Below are 9,724 nucleotides of genomic sequence, written 5' to 3'. Positions count from 1 at the left end.
TTTTTTTTTTTTTTTTTTTTTTTTTTTGAGACAGTCTTGATATGAAGTTAGACTGGCCTGGTCTCGAACTCTGGATCCTCCTGCCTTAGCCTTCCAAGTGCTGAGATTACAGGCATACATCACCATGCCTGTGCTGTTGCCGTTAGATTTATCAGGTCTTTTTGACCTTTTCCTGCCTTGGTCTGGCTACTGAGATGTCCCCTGAACACTCCCACTCCGCCCCAACACACACAAACATTAAATCCACCCAACCTAGCTTGGGAAGTGCTTTCCTTCCAGTTACCAATCAAGAGGTGTGTGGGCTCCTTGTCCTTTGACCCTGACTCTCTGTGAAGACAGGGTGTGGGGGTGTGTGTGTGGGGGGGTGTTTGAGGGGTTGGGGGAGCTGGGGGGGCTTGCCAAGCCTCCTTCACAAAGTACCTTGTTGTGTCTGTACACTCTCCCCTACACACACACACACACACACACACACACACACACGGCAGTTTGTATTCTCCATCTGATGACGTCGCCAAAATGTTTCTTCAGAGACTGGAGTCCTGGCTTATCCACCTCTGCCTAAGCAGAGAGTGAGTAGGCAGAAACTGGTGGTATCAGTACAGAGTCCCTGAGCTCCGCCCATCACCTACGGACCCTGGGCAGGAGCACGCCTTTGTCTAACAGTCTAACAACAGAAGGACACCGCTGAAGGAGGAACCTCAGAGGAAGCTGTATCTCAGAACAAAAAGGGAGGGCTTCTGTAGGCAGATGAGCCTTAGCGGACACTCCGGGCAGAGGGCAGAGAACAGGCCGTGCTCTGAGCCAGAAACAAAATCAGCTGGGTTTGTTCCGGGAGGTTGACCTGAGGGGAAGGTGAGGGTGGGGGCGTGTGGCTGAGGCGTGCCCCGACCGGGTCTTGCGAGCTTCTCATTGCCTGGGTGATTCACAGGACACAGTGTTTTCTCATCTAGGTCACTGTTGAGAGTGATAGAGAAAGTTCTGGGCTCCAGCTGGAAGAGGGAGGACGAGGACGAAGGAAAGGGTTCTTGGGAGCCTCCAGCTCTCCCTCTTTCCCGTCACGACCCCCTTGTTTGCCAGGTGCTGGGAGATAGTGTGGCCCAGAGGATGCCGCTGCCACGGACTGGTCCCCCGGGGGACTGGGAAGCCAAATGTCTGAGAACCAATGGTCAGATCGAAGCTTCTGACTTCCCGATGGATAAGCCAAGGCTCAGGGAGGGGCTTCTGGGAAGTGAATCTCCTTTCCTCCGTGTCTCCATTCCAAATCGGAGACGGTGTAAGAGATGATTCAGACAGAAACAGGGGTTCCTTGGCTTCAATGCTTGCAGTAAAAAAATGCTATGCACCGTTGCCATTACCGTTATCATCACTGCTGCTGCTGCCGCCGCGGCAGCTACCGTCATAGCCACCACATCCGCCACTGCCACAGTCACCCCCATCACCACCTCCCCATCGTGGAGATGATGCACGTGCTGGCCAAATGTTCTACCTCTGAGCTATGTCCCATCCCTCATGCCATGTTCCTAATAGTGACCGCTAGTGGAAGTTGCCGCTGTGGAGACCTCCCTTGCACGGTGCTGGAGAGTTCAAAAGAACAGCATCATTTCATTTGGTCACAGCCTAATCCAATCTTCAGCCAAGGCCTCTCCATCTTCCCTTTCAGCCTTTTTTGTTTTGAGACAGTGTCTTGCTATGCATCCCTGGCTGGCCTGGAGCCTACTGTGTAGATAAGGCTGGCCTTGAACTCAGAGACCCACTTGCTTCTGTTTCTAAGTGCTAGCGAGGATTGCAGGTGTGGGCTGCTATGCCCAGCTAAGCTGAGAATGGACACTCCCATTGACAGATGAGGACAGATGAGGCTCGGTGTGACGTCGTCACCACTGCATTGATGAGGCACCTAGTTTAAGTGGCTGGAAGACAGAGCTTCAGAATGGTACTCACGGAGTTTGAATGCAGCCCTTGGTACTGAGAACGTATCAAAGCCAAGCTATAAGGCTGATGCCTGCGAGTCCTTACCAAGGACCCTGAGCTGGGATGTCACAGAAGGTAGGGACGTAAGAAGATTCCCAAGTGCCTGACCCTCTGACTCTCTGCTTCCATATACCCCAGAGGGCCAGGACCCCAAAGCACTGTCCTCTGGGCTCCCTGAGTTTCTTTTCTGCCTGAAGGGAAGCTAACAAAGCCAAAAGTATGAATGTTGGAAGAAAGGTGTGTGTGTGTCACCTACTTTGTGTCTAGAGCTAGGAGGTTGGACCCTATGATTTTGGAGCACCTCACAAAAGGAAAGGGACTTTCCCCCGAGATACCGTGCTGGTAGCGGTGAGACTTCACTGGCAAGTGATGACTCAGAATTGTCATTGCATGCATCTTGGTAAAAACATCGGAACTAACAGAGAAGGGATTCATTCCCGGGACCCTGGTTAACTCTGTGCCCTGTCTTGGATGTAATGATTCCCACCCTCCACCCCATTGCAGAAACATACCTGAGTCTCTATGGCAGGGATCACGAAGCTCTATCCCCCCACCAGCGTCTCATCGCCGGGCCCTAGCCTGTCTGGAGCTGGCCCTCTCTGACCTGTAAGCCTCCCCATCCACTTCAAGAGGTAGAGAGTATAACAGCGATACCTGCTCTTGCCGCACGGTGGCGCCTCTCACGGCCCTTCCTTCCAAAAGGAAGACCTGAGGCGGCCTTCAGACCCTGTTGTTTCTCCTTCGGATTTCATGATGGTTTGGGGATGTTCTGATAAACTGAGACTAGAACCCTGCTTCGGGAGCCACGCCAAATCCGTATCCTTTCTACAAGTTCTGCCTCCACCCAGTGGTCATACGTTCAGGTCGAATGGACCCAGTAATAGATGTCTGTTAGCAGGGTCTGGTGGTTCACGCCTGTCATCGCTATACTTAGGAGACCGAGGAAGGAGGATTCTGGAACATTGTAGTGACTTCCAGGTCAGCATGGACTACAAAGTGAGACCTAATAATAATTAATTAATAAATAATAATAATATAACAATAGTTGTCCTAGTAGTAGTAGTAATAGCATTAGTAAATAATGGCGGCTAGAGAGATCGTAAACTCAGTGGTTAAGAGCACTTGCTGCGATTGCAGAGGACCTTAGGAAAGATGGCCTAATCTCCCTTAAAATTGCGTTTATTTGGTTACTTTGTTTATTTGGGTTTTTTGGGGTTTTTTTTTGTTCTTTGGATTTTTCAAGACAGGGTTTCTCTGTGTAGCCCTGGCTGTCCTGGAACTCACTCTGTAGACCAGGCTGGCCTCGAACTCAGAAATCTGCCTGCCTCTGCTTCCCAAGTGCTGGGATTAAAGGCGTGCGCCACCACTGCCCGGCGACTTTGTTTATTTGTTTATTTACTAGTCTGAAGGGGAGCACGTGCCAAGGCACACATATGTAAGTAAAAGGCCAGCTAGCAGCAGCAGCACACCTTTCGACTGTGTGTGCTCTGGGTATCGAACTCTCGTGGTCAGGCTTCGCAGCAATCACCCTAACTGGCTGAGCCATGTTATCCGGCCTTTTCCATTTTAGCGAAGTGAAGTGAAGTAGGGTTAAAGGCACAGGCAGTTGAAATGACAACTCTTAGCTAGATTTTGTGGCTCTCACAGCTTTGCAGTCCATCTGCTGAAAGCCCTACCTTCGTATTAGTCACAGCCCAGGGCATGAAAGGAACCCAAGGATTCTGCCTCCTTAATACGCATGCATTCAGACTCACAGGCAGGCGCCTTGGCAGAGGAGGGGGCAGCTTTGCACCCACACTTCCTGCCTCCTGGTTTTACCTTGGAGGAGAGAAGAAAAGCCGAGTTCCTGCCCGAAGCCTGAGCCTGCTGATAGATTGGAGCTGCAGCGAGAGAGCTCCTTTCTGGCTGGCTGAAGGCTGGCTTTTTATAATCATGTTGGATCCCCTCCACTCTGCCCCAGGCAGCCAATCCCCATCAGAGTTTCCATTTCCTGCACGATGCAGTTTTCTGGTCTCCTGTCTTCCAGCATCTGTGCCCTGCCTGCTGGCAGAAGACTGTAATTCAAGCCGGGGACCTTGGGAACAGCCAAGAGTATTGAAAGCCTGTCACGCCATGGTGGGAGCCACCGCCCTATTGGGCTTAGTGGAGCTGACCACCAGCTTCCCTTAGGGCACAAAGATCTTTCAAAACCCAACTCAATTAACACTAAAAGCGTTTATTGGGCACTTGCTGCATGACAGGACCTGCACATGCTCAGAGCACTCTGTGTGCATGAGGCCTTTCCAATTCCAAATGGTCTCACAAAGTGCCATAGGCTGTTTCTTTCTTTCTTTTTTAAATTTTATTATTTATTTGTTTTATGTATGTGGAGACACTGTTGTTGTCTTCAGACACACCAGAAGAAGGCACAAGATCCCATGACAGATAGTTGTGAGTCACCATGTGGTTGCTGGGAATTGAATTCGGGACCTCTGGAAGAGCAGTCGGTGCTCTTAACCGCTGAGCCATCTCTCCAGCCCATGTGGCAAGTACTTTTATCCACTGAGCTATGGCTCTGGTTCAGACAGAGCATTCCTGAAAGCCTTTGGGTGGTGCTACTTGCAGAAGCACTCTGGGTAATTTTTTGGTGAACATAGGAATTGCTGGAAATCAGAATTATTCCTGACCCCAAAGTAGAAAGGGTCTGGTATAGCCACCCTGCCACTGGGTCGATGGATGTTGTCTACGAGCAACATGGCCATTTTGGCCCCTACTGGCAGAGGGTTGGCCCTTTATTGGCGGTTGCTAGTTCAGCCTCCAGAAGAGAGAGCCTTAGCCGCTCAGCCCATTCAAAGCCTCATCACTGTCTCCATGGAGACTCTTACAAAGTCTATTGCAAAGGCATGGGGCTGAGATGTAGAGGCTAGCTGACATCCATAGGTGGGAACTGGCTGGGCACCTCCTCTGCACATGGACTCTGGTCAGTATTCATGTGCAACTGAGGGTCCCATGCTTTGCACCCACTTCATGTATATGTGCCTACCCACGCTACTTTTCCCCAGCCTTTCAGTCCTGTTCATTCCAGGCCCTTGATCAAATAGCCAAGACACGCATGTTGCTGGTAGGAGCTGGAGTATGCTTACTCCCACCCATCCGTCTCCATGCAGAGGATGGAGAAGTAGGCTTGCCGTGGTTACACGCCTGGAGGGACTCTCACAGTCTGTAATAGAATGATCTGTGTCCATCTGACTTGTGAACTGGATTCAACTCTTTCTCTCTGTCATCAGTGGGTTGCCAGGAGCCCTCCTGGTAACCATTGGGGCAGGTCAAAGGTAAGCTGTCAAGACCACACGGCTGCTAGAGAGCCAGATCCTCCTGGCTTTTGATCTCAGACCTCCCGGATCCAGCCGGCCCAGCTGTGGGTGCGCTGCTTCTGTCAGATGCTAGAATGCTGTAGTGCTGTCTGGTGAGATCTAGCTTGGATAATGTATCTAACTGGCTTGTAACCTTACCAGTGCTCGTTCGTAACTGCTAAGCCATCTCTCCAGCCCATGTGGAAACTACTTTTATCCACTGAGCTATCTCTCTGGATCTTATTATCCATTTCCATGAGATTATCTCTCATGGATCTCAGTCACTTCAGGGACCCCGTGGCACATCAGCCTCTTTGTCCAGATGGATCACGGTGACCGTGGCTGAGCTCCAGAGTCCCAGGAGTCCTCACGGTGGACCTCCTACTGAGGCTGTCAGAGATTTCCTGCAGAGTTGTTGACTCCTACAGAGACCCCGAGAAAACTCCTACCAGCAGGATCTTATAATCCAATCTAATTGGCCTGTCTTGTGATCTGAACCCCTCTGGCTTGACTTGGGTACCACTCATAATTGGCACCTACCAGGCCACTCGATCAAAGTGTAGGAGAAATATTTCTACAGGGAAAAATTCTGTCTCCTGAGCTGGAGAGATGGTTTAGAGGTTAAGAACACATACTGCTCTTGCACAGAACCCAAGTTCAGTTCCCAGCATCCATATCAGGTGGCTCACTTCTGCAAGTCGAACTACCTCCAAGGGATCTGACATCCTCTTCTGGCCTCAGTGAAGACCTACACTCACGCATGCATACGATACGCTCTCTTCCCACAAATGCATATCATTCAAAATAAAATAAATTTTAAAAGATTCTGTCTTCAGCCAGGTGTGGGGTCCCATACCTTTAATTTGAGCACTTGGGAGGCAGAGGCAGGAGGATCTCTGTGAGTTCAAGACCAGCCTGGTCTACAGAGAGAATTCCAGGACAGCCAGGGCTATACTGAGAAACCCTGTCTCAAACAAACAGCAAAACAAAAAAGTGCCACACCACCACCATCAACAACAAAAACCAAAAACAAAAGCAAGAGAAAACAAAACAAAAAGACAACCAAACAACCACAAAGCTACCCTGAAACTAAACAGTGGTATTTCTACCAACTTTTGTTGGTGAGGGCAACTCATAAGGCCAATCTAGACTCAAGGACAAGGAAAATAGACTACAAGGCTCCATTGTTGTGTATCTGTGTGTGTGTGCCGGGGCAAGCATGCTCTTGTGTACTAGTGTGTATGGGTGTGCTTATCCTTATCATGGGTGGCACACAAGCACACATGGCGGTTAATGTTGGGATATCTCCTTTTTTCTGGAGGAGGAGGAGTGTGGTGAACTGAGGGTTGGACGGAGGGCTTCATACATGCTAACCAAATACTGTACCACTGAGCTACATCCTGCCCTAGAGGACATCTCTTGGGGTGAGGCTTGGCCTGTGCACAAAAGGGAAGGATTCACCCATCTTTGGAAAGTGTCTATGAGAGGCCAGCCCCAGGCATCTGCAAGAGGGTCACTGAAGAGTGGTCCTGGCAGACACAGTCCCTGTCAATCTTATCAGGTCTCCTGACTGCTCAGGTCACGCTCACTGTCAGGTGCAAGTCCCCAGAACTGTAAGCTACCTCATCCAAGCCCTCTGACATGCATCTTGCTTTCCTGGGTCCTTTCTTAACCTGCTCCACTCACCAGGCACTAGGAACCCAGTTTTTTGAGTGTGGCAGAAATAGATCTGAAGAGAGAGAAATGGCCCCTGCTTTGCACAAGACCGTTGTATACTCTTGGGTAAGAGGAAACTGATTCTCCCTGGAAATAGGGAAGGAGCTGCCTCCACCCCCCAGAAACCAGGAGTCCATGAGAGACTTAGATTTGTCCACATCAATAGCCTTAATCCCTAGCCTCAGGGTCCTCCTGTTATTCCCTTCTAAAACCTGGACGTGGTGATGGGAGACAGTCTATTCTGAGTCCTCTGGGAGTCTACCTCTTAGCATCTTGTCCTGGAGTTGTCGTTTCGATATACTCTTCTTCATCAGTAAATACTGGGATGCCCAGTGACGCCGAGGCTGTTCCCATCCCTGCCACCAGCTGTGAGGTCCTGATTTCCCTTCAAGTTGCTTTTCACAACCTTCACACCCCTCCCTGCTAAATGTCAGCCTAGCTTCCCTAGGAAGCCGACCCTGGGTGGAGAGATGTAACTGGATGCGTTCTAGTAGCTGCAATCCCAAAGCTGCCTGCACCTTGGGATGGTGTTAGCTCACTCCAGCGGACTGTTGCCCGGGAAACCAGAGCCGCATAGGTTCAGTTAGGTCAAACTCCAGTGTGGAAGCTGTTTCAGTCCCCATTATCACGGGCTTAATGGAGTTCATGACAAAACTCTATAACATGACTCCCAGTGAGGCTTGAGACGCCTGTGACGCTCGGCAGTGAAGCTGGAGGCTGGGGTCTTGGACTGAGAGGCAAATTGGAAGTCAAATGTGCAGTGCTTAGTGCCCAACACTAAGAAAGTTGAGACAGGAGGATTGCTGACAGTTTGAGGATAGCATGGGCTGCACAGTAAATTCAGGCCGTCCTGGAATTCATAGTGAGAGGCTGTCTCAAACAACAAACACATAAAAACAAACCTTGGCCTAGTTTAGTCTATGCTTGTTCTTGGGCAGTTACTTATAATGTATGAGAATGGGAGCCAAGGAGATAGCTCAGTTAGTAACGTGCAGGTTACGCATGCGCGAGGTCGTGAGCCTCAGGACCCACGCGTAAGCATATTTTTATACACTGTGTGAAGTTTACCCTTGTGTTATTCAAATGCTGACTTCTCTGCCCTCACATCTTGTTTCAATCCAGTCATGGCATCGTTATGCTTATGTCAAGACTCTCTTGTCTCAAGCTTGTGTAAACAATTCTTACCATTTATTCTCTGTCTTGTCAATAAATGCTGATCAGCCAATGGTAGGGTAGAAGAGAGAAGAGGGCGGGACGTCCACCAACCTGAGGAAGGAGATTCGGATCAGCAGCAGGATGGAGGAATTGGAGCCATGAAGAAGGGGTCTGAAGAGCCAGATCAATAATAATAATAATAATAATAATAATAATAATAATAATAATAATGATCAATATCATGGGTTGGGGCTGGGAGGGAGCCAGATTAGCATAGGAGGGAAAGGTAGACCATTTAGCCATTGAGGTACAGTTTTGAATAAGTCTTATTTTTCCAGTGTGGTCATTGGGGGATAGCATAAGGTAAAGAAATACAGCCACCTCACTAATCCATTGTTTATATTTATATCACGCATAATTCATTTACACCCATGTGAGCAGCTGGGCATGGTGTCACAGCTGAAGTCCAGTCCTGCGGGTGCTGGGACAGAGGCAAGGAAAGCCCAGGGACTCGCTGACCTAACTCTGGACTAACACTGGGTTCCAGATTCAGGAAGAGACTCTTCTCAAAAATTAACAAAGGCAATTTATAGATGCAAGAGTTTCTTGGGGGCTTGCAGTTTCTGAGGGTGAGTCCATGGGCATGTGGGGAGCACGGCTGCAGGTAGGCAGACATGGTGCTGGAGCAGACACCTTGATCCACAGACACGAGGCAGAGACAGAGACACTAGAAACAGCACGGGCTTTTGAATCATCCAAGTCTAGCAGCAGTGATTTAACACGCCTCCTCCAGATTCTAGGAAGGAGACCTAGAACAGTGAAAACCAACTGATCAGTGGAGCCGGGGTGCATTCCTTTATTCCAAGCGCTCAGGAGACAAAGGCAGAGATAGATGCAGGTGGATTTCTATGAGTTTGAAGTCTACACAGAAAGCTCTAAAACAACCAGAGCTATATACAAGGACCCATGTGGTGGTTTCAATATGGTTGGCCCATGGACAATGTGGCCTTGTTAGAGGAAATGGGTCACTGTGGGGGTGGCTTTGCAATCTTATGCTCAAACTCCAACCCAGGAAGAGAGTTTCTCCTGGTTGCCTTCAAGATGCAAAACTCTTGGCTCCTCTAGCAGCACTCCTGCCTGCCCACTGCCATGTGTCCTGCCATAATTATAAAAGACCAACCCTCTGAAACTGTAAGCCAGCCCCAATTAAATGTTTTGTTTTGTAAGAGTTACCTTGGTCATGATGTCTCTTTACAAAATGAAGCTGAGCAATGGTGGCGCACGCTTTTAATCCTAGCACTTGGGAAGCAGAGGCAGATAGATTTTTGAGTTCGAGGCCAGCCTGGTCTACAGAGTGAGCTCCAGGACAGCCAGGGCTACACGGAGAAACCCTGTATTGAAAAACCAGAAACACACACACACACACAAACAAAAATGAAACCCAAACTAAAACATCCTGTCAAGAAAGGAAGGAAGGAAGGAAGGAAGGAAGGAAGGAAGGAAGGAAAAAAGAAAGAAAGAAAGAAAGAAAGAAAGAAAGAAAGAAAGAAAGA

This window comes from Mus caroli, chromosome 4 (assembly GCF_900094665.2).
Source record: "Mus caroli chromosome 4, CAROLI_EIJ_v1.1, whole genome shotgun sequence".
Lineage (NCBI taxonomy): Eukaryota > Metazoa > Chordata > Mammalia > Rodentia > Muridae > Mus > Mus caroli.
The sequence above is the reverse complement of the archived record's forward strand: the minus strand, read 5'-3'. Positions refer to the sequence as shown.